The following is a 16762-nucleotide window of genomic DNA, read 5'->3' as shown; positions in this document are numbered from 1 at the left end:
TCATGCCTGGAAAGATGAAACCCAGGCACTGTGGTTAGTAATCTCTAACAAATATTAAGATTAACCTGCTCCCTGGCCTGGTTAATGGCTGGGGAGTGTGAAGTTGAAAATTTCTGCTCCTCCAGGATATCAAAATGGGATGGTTAAAGGGCAAGCGTGACAATGTGCTCATCTCCTTTCTGCTGAGGAATCTAATGCGGAGCACAGTTTGAAAGATTAGATACAGTTTCATATATGTGAATACAGAGGTGGAGATCACTCAAAACATACTGAACCTTGTCAAAGGTACATACTGCAAATACACTAGTATGTTAATTAAGAAATGTTTTTCTCTTTCATATTAATGGCACTAGCATGATATCAGATACCAGCTGTGTGTAGTTGTATCCAGCCTTTGTCTTACTAGCTTGTTGTCAGGATGTTTTCATGAAAGAGCTTTAATTACTTTCCATTCCTGTTACTAAGTGCTGCCTTTTTTTTTTTTTTTTTTTAAATATTCAAGGTGTTGGTGCAGCTCAGCGGTGCTTGCATTCTCTTGGATTTAGATAGTAGAGTAGTAGGCAGTTTAAAGGGATCCCTTTTAGCTTCTCATGGTGCTTAATTCACCTTTGCTTTTTCTTTTCTGCATTGATTCAAGAAAAGGGAGTTATCCCCCCCCCCCAATCCACTGCTCCATTTCTTTCTGCCTTCTTTCCTTCTTTCTTTCCTTCTTTCTTTCCTTCTTTCTTTCCTTCTTTCTTTCCTTCTTTCTTTCCTTCTTTCTTTCCTTCTTTCTTTCCTTCTTTCTTTCCTTCTTTCTTTCCTTCTTTCTTTCCTTCTTTCTTTCCTTCTTTCTTTCCTTCTTTCTTTCCTTCTTTCTTTCCTTCTTTCTTTCCTTCTTTCTTTCCTTCTTTCTTTCCTTCTTTCTTTCCTTCTTTCTTTCCTTCTTTCTTTCCTTCTTTCTTTCCTTCTTTCTTTCCTTCTTTCTTTCCTTCTTTCTTTCCTTCTTTCTTTCCTTCTTTCTTTCCTTCTTTCTTTCCTTCTTTCTTTCCTTCTTTCTTTCCTTCTTTCTTTCCTTCTTTCTTTCCTTCTTTCTTTCCTTCTTTCTTTCCTTCTTTCTTTCCTTCTTTCTTTCCTTCTTTCTTTCCTTCTTTCTTTCCTTCTTTCTTTCCTTCTTTCTTTCCTTCTTTCTTTCCTTCTTTCTTTCCTTCTTTCTTTCCTTCTTTCTTTCCTTCTTTCTTTCCTTCTTTCTTTCCTTCTTTCTTTCCTTCTTTCTTTCCTTCTTTCTTTCCTTCTTTCTTTCCTTCTTTCTTTCCTTCTTTCTTTCCTTCTTTCTTTCCTTCTTTCTTTCCTTCTTTCTTTCCTTCTTTCTTTCCTTCTTTCTTTCCTTCTTTCTTTCCTTCTTTCTTTCCTTCTTTCTTTCCTTCTTTCTTTCCTTCTTTCTTTCCTTCTTTCTTTCCTTCTTTCTTTCCTTCTTTCTTTCCTTCTTTCTTTCCTTCTTTCTTTCCTTCTTTCTTTCCTTCTTTCTTTCCTTCTTTCTTTCCTTCTTTCTTTCCTTCTTTCTTTCCTTCTTTCTTTCCTTCTTTCTTTCCTTCTTTCTTTCCTTCCTCTAAAGAGGGCTGTGTGGGATATTGAGTTGTCTGTAGGTGATCTCCCTCAGCGACTGGGACATCAGCACTAGATGGATTAGATGACTGGAAATTAGATTCCCGACTGCATATGCAGTATGCTATTACATTGATGTAGCCAAAGCCCCCATTTCGAAGGCAGCAGCAAACCTGAATCAATTAACATTGTCTGAGTTTGTCATCTAACATCTAAGCCTTTTTTTTTTTGTTTTAAGTTGAAGCAATGCTATGTCTTTCTTCCTCCTCCCCTTCTCAAAGCTGAGTTCTGCTTTTGCCTTACAAGCTGTAGAACCCGCTGTTCTTTATTACCCTGTACTTGTGTCTTACGACTGTAAATAGCTACTACGTTCTTGGAGAACTAAGTGATTTTTTTTTTTTATTTTAGTATTTTTTTTTCCCTGCCCCTGTTGGTTAGTCTCTCCTGGGATCTGCGTGTACTAATGAAATGATATACTGGATTGTTTAGGCAACATAAAAACTGATAGTAAACTATTAAGCTCTGTGTATGCCATTAATAATGTGTTTCCATTGTAAATGCAGTATTTCCATAGTCATAGAAATTAGAATTGGAAAAATATGTATTATGCCATTCAGTTCTATCTCATCCAGTGCAAGATTGCCTTGGTATATTTAGAATGTATATTTCCCAATGCTTTGTTTTAACTAATCAAGTGATGAGGCTTTCAGCATTTATCTTGGGGAAACTAATCCAGAGCACAGTCGGTCCCACTACTAAGACATTTTTATTTTGTGCCAAAATTTCTCTCCTCCTCTCTCTCTCTGGTTTATTTTTCTTTAAAGTTTCCTTTAAGCAGCATTTCCAGCACGCTTTCAAAATCCTTAAACTGTATAGTGTTACACCTTATTTTTTTTTTAATTGAGTTTTGGATTTGTTAGTAATGAAATAGTGGAAATATCGCCACACTTGGGCGATGCTCAGGAGTTTGCAGTGCAGTCTACTCATTTAGTGTGTAACTTAGATTTATTTGCCCTGCTAGCTTGACCTGAAGTTTGATTTGGGCTTAGGGTTTTTCTGTTTATTTGTATTTTGTGGTGGGGTTTTTGTTTGTTTGGTTTTTTTTAATACAGTCTCTCTAAAACGGCTTTATTTTTTTTCTGTAGAAATAAGCCCTTAATGAAGATTATTGCTAGGTTTTTTTATTCCTACATTGGAATGATTTTTATCCTTTAAATAAATGTTTGACGTTTTTCACATCTGTAGTATTAAATACATGTGTGAATAGACCATTGCTACTTTTATATATTACCTAAATATTCAGTCCTGCATTCAGATATAATTATCTCTACCTATTCTAAAAAAGGCTGTATGATGTAGCAGAAGTTCTTCACATGTTTTGGAGGTGCGATCAGGAATGTGGGGGGAAAAGAAGTCATTTAATTGTGCCCCATAAATAGCACGCACTGGAGATACAGCATTTATAGGCATCAAATGTAAACATGAGATACTCATTCAATAAGCAACTGATTTTTGTGAAAGTACTTCTGGTGATCGTAGGGAAGTCTTTGCAATAAATATTTCTGAAGCTCTTCTGACTATTTTACATACATTCAGTTGCAACAATCACTGCATTCCTTCTGCAGCAGGACTCTTTCTAGGAGCAAATGCACCTGGTTTTTGTTCGTTCTACTCCGTTTTATTTAATTCCTGCTCATTGGATCCAGTAAAGATAATACCTCTAAAAGGATTTTGCTGCCAAGAAACCAAAGGTGGCATCTGTTCTGGATTAATATAACTTAATGTGTTTTCTATTCCTTAGAATATTTAGAATATGAAAGAAACACTGTCCACAGTAGGCTGTGTTTTCTTCTGTAGGTTGGTCCCAGATTTCCTGTACCATTCCCTTTTTTGAACACTGCAAAGTAGGCGTGTAAAATTCAAAATGGTGATGTTATTACTTTGTTGTTGAAAAGTCACTTGCCAAAGTCCACCAATAGTTAAGCTGTTACGTGGCAAAAAAGGAGGTCGGGTAATGGATGAAGAATAGTAGTTAAAGAACTGTTCAAGGCACCTTCGACAGCCAGCTCTTCACCTGGGCTGAGGTTTGGCACTGGGCCTGCGCTTGTTTGAAAGGATTCTAAGCCGTACAAAGCAGTTCCTGTAGTGCTGGTAATACACGGTGACTATCTGTATGCTTTGCAGGCACAAGTTAGTCTCAAAAACGTACGCTGAAATCCTAGACCCACTTTGAAACTCCTGAAAGAAGTTTTGATTTAAAATATAAGGATGAAATACTACCTTGTTAGTGTTAGAATTGTACTTGTGAGATGAAAGAAACTATCTTATAATAAATTATAATATATAACTATTTTATTGAAAAAATGATTAAAACAGAGGGATCATGAAGAAACATTTGAGTTTCTTTTGTTCCTCTCTTTTTCTCTTGTCCTATCTATTGCTCTTCTGCTTAAAATTCTTTATGCAACAATATAGACTTGATTACAGCAGAGTAGATTATGATTTTCTGTTTGAAAGGATATTTATGTTCATTATGCAGAGATCTTTCTGTGCTTCTGATTGTCTCCAGTGGTTAGGCATTTGAACCTCCTGGATAGCTGCTAGTATAATCCAGCTCTAATAAAAATGTAGTTTATGCATATCTCAGGAAGGTTTAAGGCAGCTGTGAGCTATTCATACTCTCTCCTCAGGAGAGGTCTAAAATTTTCTGTTTTAAATGAAGTGTCTTCTTCCAGTTAACTTTAACTGGGGGGGGGAGGGGGGGGGGGCAAATTCCCAACACCTGTACACCCTCCCCGCCCCCCGCAATGTTTAATTGACTCTGTACCGGTGACAGGACCATCCCTTCTTTCGTACAGTAATCCAGTTCCCCTTTTGTTGGGGAGATACTCAGAATGGGAGGGATTTTGATGGAAAGAGCCTGTAGGATATAGCCAGTCTCTCGATTTGGCTCTGTTCCCAAGTTGGGAGCTATGATGGGTGTTTGCTTGTTTTGTTTTGTTTTTTCCTGGCTACTGTTCTGTGTATATATTTTAATACACATATAGAAATCTACTGGCATAGCCATTTGTTAATTTTTGTAGAATTAAATTTAAAAAAGAGGGACATCACAGATATATGTGGGTGGTTGTTAAGTCCCGTGTTCAAATGCAACCTTCAGGTGTCGAAGTTCAGGAATGACAGACTGTTGGAAGCTGGGAGCATTTAGCAAGGGAAGTATCGCTCTATGTTTGCATGGCTTTCTTAACATCTGAAGCTGCTCGCTGTTGGAGCTGTGATAGTGAACTTGGTGGAGCCTTGTTTTGATCCAGTACATTCTCACACAAGCAAACAGACGTCTGAGCAGCCCAGTTGTAAGTAATAGTTTAAAGAGAATATATGTATTTTTTTTCTTTCATATGTCTTAAGGATAAGAAAACACATGCCTTAGTTATCCAAGGAAAGGTGGTATTACTGTTTGCGTTGAGTAACTTAAGTCCTGATGATCACCAGAGCTCCAGGCTGCTGTCTGGGATTAGGGAAGCACATCCAAAGGCAGCTTCCTCCCAGCACCCTCCCCAAAACAAGGACAGCCCTCCCTGCAGTGACTCGCGCCTGCAAGTGTGCGTGCACTTTCTAGAGCAATACACAAGTTTAGGGTTCAGATTAGGTCTTGAAGAAGCACACCTTTCTTAGGGAGATGCTGTGCCTGAGTTATGAAATCCAGCTTGATGTATTTATAGCTGTGTACCGCTTCGAGGGCCAAGCTGGCAACTTTGCATGGCACTGGACTGCAGCGCATCGTGCAGGGCTAGTCACAAGAGTGTTTACTGCTTCGGGGATCTCTGCACCTGTGAAGCATTCCCTTACTTTCCGTTTCTCCACTCAGCTTTTATTTTTTTCCCCCCAAGAGTGACAACAAAAGTGCTAGCTGTGATCATCTTCTATTGTAAAAACTGATGCTGGGCTCAACAACTTGTATTATGTATCCTCATGAAACAGGCGTCAGATAAAACTGACTCAAGGCCATCGTGGGCATGATTTGGTATTGAAACCACAGCCTTGTAAACAAGAGGCTCTCTAGCCATTAGCAGTCCCTTGAGCTATTCAGTGTTTTATAAGCTAAGCAAGATAATCTGACACGTTCGAGGATTTGTCTTGCTTAGATGTCAGAATGCTTGAAAATTCCAACTAGAGACCTGTGAGGGAGGAAAATAAACCAGGGAGGGAAGTGGGTTATGCATCTAGCTGTGTAAACTGGGGAGGCAGAGGGGATGAATGGGGTGAGAGATGACCGTCAGCTCTTTAAGGAAATATTGCTGCTGTCTCTGGCAGAGAGACGGGGGGAAGAAGGGCATTGAAACAGCGATCGCAGCAAACGGGGAAACAAGACAGACGTGTGTCACAGTAAATAGAGTAGCAAAAGGTGTGATATTTTTGATAAGCAGCTTAATGTTGAGATTACTATCTTAAGTTCTGAAGGTTCTCTGATCACTGTTACAAATCCAGCAAGACTTAAAGGGGTGCAAGTACACTGTGTATGGAGAAGCTTCAGTAATGCTTCCGTAGCTGTGCACAAAGGGATACGAATCATTGCCAATATATATTTTTCCAACCAAGAATCTGCAGCTTCCCATCTCATATGTGCATCAGTTAGCACCTTGCGCAGAGATCTGTCTGGCACCCCTTTGCTTTTTTTAGCCCACCTTTTCAAAGAGAATTGTGAAATCTTTCAGGGCTTGTTACATAAATTTGTTTCAGGTAGAAAGAAGCAGAAAACCGCTCTTGCCTGCAGATACACAGCGCACGCTAGAAAAATCAGATTTTTAGTCTTTCTGCGTAATCTAGAATCTAAGTAGAACCAGGGTCAAAATTTTCAATATGAACTACAAAATGAGGACTCGCACGCTATTTATCTCAGGCTTCATGTTTCTACAGTCTTAAGTGTGTGACTCTAATAAACTAACTGGCTTATTTTAATCGCTTTTGGTTTTGTAGAGAAACGTGTTTATAAGCTATACATAGGGAAAACTAGGAGATAAATCCACACATATCTGAATCTGTATTTTCTTCTAGTCTAGATAAAAATTCTGTATGCATACGTGAGATGTGTCTGCGCATCCGGCGTACATCCCAGATAACTGCTCTAGTGGCTGCATGACACAAGTACATCAGAAACCAACTTATAAGGGGAACCCCACCATATTAAGAACCATGCACATGAGAGCGTCATGGGGTGAGCTAGACAAACCCTGTAGAAAACTGGGTAGGTACCAGTAAGTGTTTCTCTACGAAACTTTTAACTGAATTACTCTGGAGGCTTTTCAGTGTTTAGCAGTTATGGTGGGTTCTGTGTGTTATGTATTATGGTCACTGAACTACTAGTAGCTATTCGTTGTTGTATTTTAGTTAGATTTTTAAAACTTTTATAGCAATGAATTATTTGCTCCATATATATGGTATGTTCCCTTTTGTTTGTTAGCGAGCTTTTCAGTGAGAAAATCCCCCTCCCAAAATCTATTACTAGAACGTGTAAGAAACGTTATATTTAAACCACAGCTAAATCATAAGTGATTTTCTTAGGGAATAGAACACCCACTATTTTGCCTTGTTTTAGAAGGGAATATGACACATAAGGAGGAAAAAGCCAAAGCTGTTGATACTTTCACACCAGTAATCAACAGGAGTTTAATCTGAGGTCTGTGAGAACCCAGAAGGAATGCTGTTACTGAAATCATGGCTTGGAACTTGAGAATGGCCAGAAGCAGTGTTCTCCTCGTGAAATCATGGGGCAAGTAAAAGGTGTATGTGCTTTGCTGAGAAGAATGATCATACTGGCTGAGATACAAGGTCTTCCAAACTCAATGTGTTGTTTCTAGCAGTGGTCAGAAGGGAATTAGGAAAATAACAGAGAAAGAACCAAGTATGGAATGATCTTTTCTCTAAAATAGTCTCACTTTTCTGTAATCAGCAGTGTAGAGATTTGAGTCATCTCTTTTATGCAAAACTTTGTATTTAATAAAGGTTTTTCATGCATCTTTATTCCATTAATTTATGTAATTACTTCTTGAATTTTTAAAATATTTTTCCAGTAAAAATACTGTGCCTGTACTTCCACAAACAGTTGTGGAGTAGGGGGAAAATATACTGTTTCTTAACTTAGGCCCATTTCATCAAGTGCTAGCTAATTCTTGTGTTATGAGAAGAGATTTGCCATCCTTTTTGTAAACCTTTTAAACAATTTCAAACACTTTCCACAGTCATTCTTTTGCGGGATCTGAAGCCTTCTTGGCTGTATATTGTTCGCAGTTCACAACCCATCTCTCACACCTCACTCTCTGCGTTGTGTGCAGGCAGAGAGAAGGCTCACCGAGATAATGGAGATAGCAATGGCAAGAAGTTCACTGAATGCCTACTCTAATTAGGGTGCGACATTAATTAGGCTACAAAGATATTTCTGTGTAGGTCAGAGAAAGAATAGCAACAAAGTGAAGTGAAATATTTCCAAGGGGGAGATACAGGTGACAGCAAGAAAAAAAGTCTTAATTTTTTCTCATTTTGAGTGCTTTTAAGTTGAACTTTCTAACGAATTATAGATTTTTAAGTTTTGTTAATGTTGTTGTGCTCTATAATACTGTGCGTTGCAGTGGAACTTTACAGTAACAGACAGTTTTGCTTAGAAAATAACTGGAAAAGGGCATTCATGTTTGCTGTTACTTTATGTTCTAAATGTGCTTAAATTATGGGTCAATCCTGATTTTTCTGATTGACATTGGTCCAGGAAAGCCAAAGGTGTTCTTCAGTTTTGAGTTTCGATAAGGGCAGGGATTCCTAAATTAAGATTTACGTGACAGCCCGTGACAAAGGATGGAAAACCCAACTGGTTATTCCTCCTGTATTTGTATTGGATTTGAAGCTGTGCATTAAGTTGATGGTATTTACAAAATTTGCTGACACTATTTCAACTCATGCTGAAATAAATGAGGATTTTTCTTTTGTGTTTCTGTGGTTTCTATGGTCTATGGAGAACATAGAATTCTAGCACAAAAGAAGCATTTTCACAGTGAAATGTCTGCTTATAACCACATTTTAAGATGTGGTTCTTGAGTAGAAACCAAAATCCTCATGTTAACTGTATTCATTCTTTTGACTAAAACTCCTGAGGCAGAGAGTGTAAATGGTGCAGCGGCAGCTTTTAGAAGTGTGAAAAAAATATTCCATACTGTTGATGGGAATTTCCTCAGCACTATGTCTAGTAGAACTATTAGATTTTTGGGCATAGTGACACTGCTTGAATAATGTCCTTTTGCTATCATTACTGCTTTGATTGTATAGCATTTTAGTGGCGTAGAGCTTATCCCACTTTCCCTTTAGCTTTTTAGACATGTATGTGTGGGAATGCAGTCTGTGATTTATTTGTAACTGTCACAGAGAGGCGAGGGGAGAAGAATTTGCTAACAAAGGCTGCTCTAGAGTGTTGGAGAGGTCAAGAGCTTTGTCAGTCAGTTCCTTCAGTCACAGTCAGGTGAATGCTCTCACAATACAATTTGCTGTAATGTTGAGGAATTAATTGCATACAGGGTTACAGTTTTGTTGTTTAACTTTAAATTCGGACTATGGATGATTCCTAGAAGCCTACTCGCTGAATCTTTATATGAACAATAATTCTAGCTATTTTTTTTTTCTTCCTCTTTTGTCAGGAAATTATTTTGATGTTTAAACCATCTCACATAAAAATGTGCAGCTGTATCAAAACAGCAAGGATGGTAAATAACAAAATATCACACACACACACTCCCTTTTGTATGTGCTATATAATTATCTTTTATTGTCCTAAATAGATTCTAGTTTTCTTCGCCATCTTTTCTTTAGACCATTTCCTGCTGGAAAATCTTAGAATGACTCATTTCATGGTAAACAGGCTTCAGCTTTGTATATGGATGGACATGTTTTCCTCTTTATAAAGGGGAACAATACCTGAAGAAGGATTTTAGGGTTTGAATGTGATTCTCAGGTAGGGAGGAAGTTTGTTGTTGGTTTCAGTTCGAGTGTGTATGGAGAGGTGTAAGGACAGCACCGTGAAGCTTTTTGCACCTGCTCTCTAAGAACTCAAATTCTGGTTCACATAGGAAAGAATGATGGAAAAGACCATGGTGTCTTCCTACTCTGGTGGTCAAAAATGATGGAAAAAGACCTTTGTTAGCAGCCCTTGCTCGGACACACCACTGAACTCGCAGTTCTGCGTACACAGTAGCTACAGAATTGTATCCTCAGTAAAAGTGACAAGGCAGTATTAGTTCCTAACCAAGGGCTCCCTAGAAAGCGTCAGGAAAGCAGATATACGAAGGCAGTTTTTGCTAGGAAGAGCAAAATGACAAAAGAGGAGATGGATGCCTCTTAAGAAGCCAGTTTTCAACTTATTTTAAAGGGCCATAAGGAAATAAAACAAGATAATAGGCTTGGTAGTCAAATGGAAACGAGAGCAGGTTTATTGTTAAAAAAAAAAATAAAATCTATTGGAAAGCTTTCCACTTATGTATGAGACAGAGGATGGAATTGAGCACATAGAACTTGACACACTTGTTTCTTTTATGCATGTTACCAACAGAAAATCTCCTAGCTGTAGTTAACATTAGTGATATGAGCAGTTTTGCAAGAATGTGGGCACATCAGCCTGTTAAAAATAGGGAAACATGAAACTCCCAGGGGAGATGAAAATGTCACTGAAATTGAAGGTCCGGTTTTCCCACAAGTGCTTGCAATGAAGCCTTGTCTGTGTATACATATTTATTTAAAAAAAAATAAAAAATTTTCTGATTGAATGACATTTTATTAAAGATGTAAAAATAAACAAAATCTTTTTCACTGGCAAAACGTATAAAATTCAGTTGGGCTGTAGAGTTTCCCTTCCATTTTTTAGGGGTTTGGCTGCTGAACCAACAAGCAAACCCTCAGTCTTTTCTATACCTTCCTAAGTCATAATATGCCTGTGTGTTTCTCAGAACATTTCATATTGCTGTTAAATTCTGTGGGCCACTCATGGTTTTTAAAGTACTCAAAATGCCTTTTTTGAGACAAAAGCTCAAAAATGGAAAAATCTCCATTTAGATGTTTAGAAGCAGATATCAATATCTCAAAGTATATAGCGTCAGGAACTCTTAATTAAAGTGACGGAATAACTGGGAGAATCACTGCAATCTTTGAAAATGCAAAAAGAATAGTTGAAAAACATACTATTTGTATATATATGCAAGGTATTTTTTTTATAATGATGAAATGTATTCTTAACCACATTTCATACACAAAAATCAAAATACACCTATCCTTTACTGATGCATGATCAAATATATTCAGGTGAAACTCAATTTCACTCTGTTGCGCAAACAACATTTAGCCTTGAGTGAGTATTCACACTTCTGCCAAATGTAATATAATTCTTCCAGAGGTAACCTACAAACAAATTAGTTTTCTTTTGCTAGGTGTACTTGAAAAAGGTTGCAGGAGAGAGTGGGAGATCAGAGAGCATATGTTATTGTTCAGTAATCCATGCAGCAGATATCAGAAATTAATGAGGCAAAGAAAGCAAAGGCGGCAAGCAATGCAATCAGTGGCAACTAAATCTGGGAAAAGCTTGAGCGTTCTGGGAGACAGGAATATTAAGTGTTCTCTCCTTTTTTCTATGTGATATACCTGAAAACGTGGAGACTTGAATAAAAGTGTTGACATAATTATGTATAGAGCGAGCCATTGAACTTCAAAACAAAGCTGTAGGTCGCTAGTGCTTTATACCAAGATTAAAATGAGCAAATGAAGAAAGACAAGACAAATGGATCTGTAAATCGTATAGTTTCATAAAACAAATTTTCTAGATGGGATAAATAATGTAATGTTTCCTAGAGAAGCATCAGGATGCCCATCGCATCTGGGATGCTGTCTTCATTCCGAAATCGTAAGCAGTTTTTAAACAGCTGTCTTCTCTGCCTTGCTACAGAAATGTTTGTGTCTTCCACTAAATGGAAGCATGTCTTAATTATTTTTATGGGGCCGTGGGATAGGATGAATTTATTGATACTTTGCCATAGGGAATAGAAAGATGCCTTCAGGCCTGTTTCAGGGGCGGAGGGAGAAGCAACCTGTCTGTTGGTTGAGTGGCACACTGGGTGTCAGTACTGGAAAGTCTGATGGTAGTGAATGTTAGAATTCTGAGATAGAGCGCACGGGTGAAATCGTTAAAAGCAAATAGGTGTAGGCATTTTGAATTTTTTTGTTCTTTGAATTTTGAGAAAAAAGAAACCCTTTAACAGCCGGTGTTACACAAAAAGCTGCACTACGTTTGTAGAAATAATGATAGATTCTCTGAAGCAGTTTGAGTTTTGTCTCAATAAACACAAGGTAAAATAAATGAGGCTTATAGCTTTATTGGTATTTAAGTGGACTTTATCACACAGGAATAATGTGAAGTTTCTTAATTCAGGTAGCGAAACCGTTCTACCACTTTGTGCTTTTCATATCTATAGTTTCAAAGTGAGCCGATTTCAGGTTCAGCTCTACATAGCTTGAAAAATTTTTCACTTAGATATAATAACTTTGGACATCTGTATATCTTTGCAGATTCATTTGATTAATTTAAGACAATCTCTACCAAACTCTCCTTGTCTTTAACTGCTTGGTTGGTCCCAGCGCTACGTGGTGGTTGACAAAGTTCTAAGCTTCATTACTGTGTTAATAAAACAGCTCAGCTTCAAAATTGGTCAGTTTATTGATTTTTTAGTGGCAAGGGATTTGAATGCATTCACTTTGCAGGCCGTTACTTTCCCACTTTCAGAAACCAATCTGCTGTTGTGAGTAGCGAATTAAGCATGCAGATATTATGATAATCGGAGAAAATGAAATGTTCACACTGGGGATGTATCTCTGAAAAATTGCGTGGAATATCTTTTCTGAAATCTTTGTTGCTGAAAAAAAAGATTTTTAGCCTGGATTATACTGCAGCTTTTCTCTTCTTTTTCATGTTCAACTTTTGAAAAAAAAAAATATGAGGAAAATGTAAATTTTTTTAATTCACGTTTTGTTTATTTTTCATATATGTGGTATTTATAAAGAGCTGAGTTATTTATGCAGTTCTTCCATTGCCATTGCACCCTCCTGTACTTTTTCCTGCTTAAAGATCTTGGAATATGTTTTATTTATAGTAAATGCAAAGCGAAGGAAACAGTTTCCCACAACAAAGGCATTAATTTTGTGCTTGTCACTAGGTCAGGCTACGGTATTGGCTATGTCTTGCCTGAGAACTAAAAGGGATAGGAAGAGTTCTTTGCCTGTCCACATACGTAATATGAATCGTACGCGATATCCCAATCGGGGCCGTGAGGCAGCGGGAAAGAAGTGGATCGGTGAGTTTGTAGCCAGTTGACTGTTGCCTTCCTCACGGAGGAGGTTTTTGGTTTTTTGTTTTTTTTTTTTAATTTATTGAAGGTAAGGGACTAGGAAAACAAGGCCCAAACTGACTGTGAGTCACAGCTCAGCCCCTGCTGTGCCCTGGCCCCCATGCCGCTCTCTGCTACCCGGGGAATACACACGCGGAAAAAAACCCCACTGAGTCCCATACACAGTGAAACCAAACTATTTAGATAATTGCTTTTCTCAGAACGGCTTTATTCTGATTATTCAGAACTTTTGTATGTTTAATTTTGTTGCGGGTGCTGGCTTTGGAGATAATTTTCCATAAAATTAAATTACAGCAGTTGAAGAAATAAAATCTTATTAGACTATCTAGCCTAAACAAACAGTACTTTGAAATTATTGTGCAACTTTAAGGGCTGCATTCATTAAAGGCTGCGTCTGATTTTTTGCATTTAGATGTCCTTTATATTTGCATACCGTTTCAAGCCTTCAGAATTGTGCAGTAAATGTGACTAAATAGTTTTCATCGATACTATCTACTTAGAATCCATAACATAGTGCTATGAATATTGATTTTTAAAGATAGAAGTTTTGAAGTAAGGTGTTGATAATTTGAACTGGCATGGGCCCAACTGGATGCAGTCTTGAGGTTTGATGTCTACCTGTGCTGTAAAAGATAAATGTAAAGGAATAGCATAAATGCATAGGGTAAAATTCAGACCTGTCAATCAAAACAGGTAATAGATATGTTTCTTAAATTTACCATAAAGGAGAAAGGTCAAGAAAGGTACAGGCAAGCTGTAAAATGGGAAATGAAACCAAATATTTGATGGCAAAAATCTTTGGTTTATTGGTCATAATAAAAAGAGGACTTACAGGTATGTAATTCACATAAATGGATTTACAAACGTTTAATAACTTGTTCTGGTATCGATTTAATGTGGGGACTAATAAAGATTTAAGAAACAACCCACGTGGATTTTCAAGAACAAACCACGTTGAACTGGCATAACTTTTTCATGCGCTGTTGGGTAGGTGGGAAGCAGCAGCTGCGATACGTTTTGATTTCAGAGAGGTTTCTTACACTGACCCCTATATATTTCAGAAGCAAATCACCAAGAGGTAAATGCACAAGCAGCTGAGGTGTAAATCTCTTGGTTTTTCACTGTGGAGTTGGAAGGACATTTGTTACGGGTTGAGTCTTTGTTTTTTAATTAGCATCCTCTGTGATAGAAAAGATACCTACTAAAACTTAAGGGGGTGTTACAGTGCAAGGGACGGCAAGCACTTGGAAGCCAGGTTGGAAATTCAAAATGTTCTTGGTAAAATAAAATTTTGTGATGAATAAGATCAATGAAGACAAGTGCAAGTGAGAAGATGTGGAATAATTAGCTGTGCAACAGTGCTGCTGAAAAGGAGAACAGCATACCTCACTCCAAGTCAGCAAAACTGTTCCAGAAAAGGCAGAAGTCATTCTGGAGTTTATTAACAGAATTACTGTATAGGAGTTATGGTTATTATTTCTCTCTATATAGTGCTGGCCAGGCCTCAGCTGTAGAAGTTGAAGAGCTCAGAGATATCTATAATAATGATAATTTTGAAAAGAGAAAGTCACAAAAAAATATTGGAAGAATATTGACTAAAAAATAAGACCTGAGAAGGGGGTGCTGGGATATCAGCCTTACAATAACAATTGGTAGAAAGAAGGGAACATCAGCTCTTTTGGGATTTCTTTGTTTGGGTGGTTTTTATTGCTAATGGAAATAAAGGAAATATTTTGTTACTTTTTTTACTCCAAATTGTTTTAGAAAAAGTTTCCGCCTGGAAAGTTAAGCTCTGGAGCAGCTCCTAAAGGAGCCTCCGTTGGAGGGTTAAAAAAAACCAAACATCAACAAACCACAAACCAAACCAAAACCAAACAAACACGAAAAAACTAATATCACAGAGTTGGGGATCCCACCTGGAATATGGGGCACCCAAATGAAGTTGCTATATAATATCACAGAGAATCCATATATGACCATTCCACTATTAATTATTTTGGAATGGAATTTAGATTTTCTGCATTTAATCTTATTTTCCTTCCATATACTACAAATGTAAATGAAATTTCTTTTTTTTTTAATAAATTTTAGGTTTTGGTAAATCTCTGTTTTCCATTAGAAAAAATATTTGGCCCCAAATTGCTGACTAAAGGAAGAAATTCAACATTTGTACATGCATAAAGGTATGTAACCGATTAAATTCCTGTTTAACCATGAATTCTTTGTACACGTCTTTGAACAAATTGTAGTTCCAGCTATGCACCCCTAACTCATACAAATAACGCTGAAGATTTAGGTCTTTTTATCAGTCAACCCTAATTTATTCAGCCCTGTGTTTTTTATGCCAAGAGGAGCTTTGCCAGCCGTGTTATGAGTTCAGAGTGCTTCTGGTGCTGAATAGCTGAGGGTAAACGGGGAGAATTTCTGTCGCTTAAGGTACCCAGTACATGATTGTTTATATACATTTATAAAATATGTATATATAAAAAAATCTAATTTTTAATTTTATACTTTTAATAAAAAAATTATATCTAAATATGCATGTAGTTATTTCAGAAAAATACTGTCTGCCAAACGGCTGAATAATTCTATACTCTCGTAGCTATTAAATAAGTGGGAGGATGACGGTTAGGTCTTATAAATTGGTGACTCGATCTTAGCAAAAGCCACCTGTCCTTCCATGTGGCTGAACTCCACTCTTCTACCAGCAGGGCAGCACAAAAAATTATATTAGTATATCAAAACATAATATTTAGAAATAACATTTATACAGCTTAAGATTTAAAACATAACCAAGTCGACTATCTCTAGAGCATAGACTGCTAAATGTAAATGTTGATGCATATTTTGAGTACGTAATAGTATGTATAGCATGTACTTGCAACACGAGTGTTTTAAAGTATGTTTTTTGATGATCAAAGGATATTAATCACAGTTAAAGAAAAAACTTACTGTCTTTTATGTGCAGTGGCTGACCTTGCAAGGACTTGTGAAATTGCCTCAAGAATTAGGAAAAAATAATCTATTTCTTTGGCTTCTTATCTATATTCACTCTGAATAATACTCAAAATAAAATTTGGGAAAGTGTGTCTGAAATCTAAAGAAAACAGTAGCTATTATGATGAAACTGGCTGTGGCCTTTTATGGCTTTTTTTTTTAAAGTCTTTTATGACTGCTCTGTTCCCTGCAGTGTATCTGTGAAGTGCAGAAAAAGTTCACAGCAGATGATTATACCAAGGTACCAAAGCTAGTGAAGTGTGAGATAATCTTTTGAGCTGAGAATTAGTGTTTCAGGCAACCAAGCGAGAAACCAAAGGGGAGTTATTTCTTCAGTACAGTTTAAGGTCTAAGACACACTTGAAGCTGTATCTCTTTATTACTCCTCAAATCGATACCTTTGACCATCTGTTTACATGTTAATAAAGGTTTTTTGAGGGGAGGAGGTTGTCTTGACAGGAGATGGTGGCTTTGCCTCAAAATCCTATTTTGGTTTTGAAATACAAATTTCTGAATTTCATATAGAATAAAATTTTCTAATACAGGCAATATAACCTTTACAGATTTGTTTTATACGCTATCCAAATGTGTGTATGTAACGTACACTTTCCCATATTTTCCTTGTTAAAAAAAAGAAAAGAGGAAATGCGAGTATTTCAGTGGATTCTGGTTTTTGTTCCTGGATTCCATTTCTGCTTTTCCCCCCCTCTCCCTCCTCCCACTTCTGAATCCCAGAAGAGTTAAAAGAACAAATT

The sequence above is a fragment of the Larus michahellis genome, chromosome 5 (genome assembly GCF_964199755.1).
Source record: "Larus michahellis chromosome 5, bLarMic1.1, whole genome shotgun sequence".
Lineage (NCBI taxonomy): Eukaryota > Metazoa > Chordata > Aves > Charadriiformes > Laridae > Larus > Larus michahellis.
Note: the sequence above shows the minus strand (reverse complement) of the source record.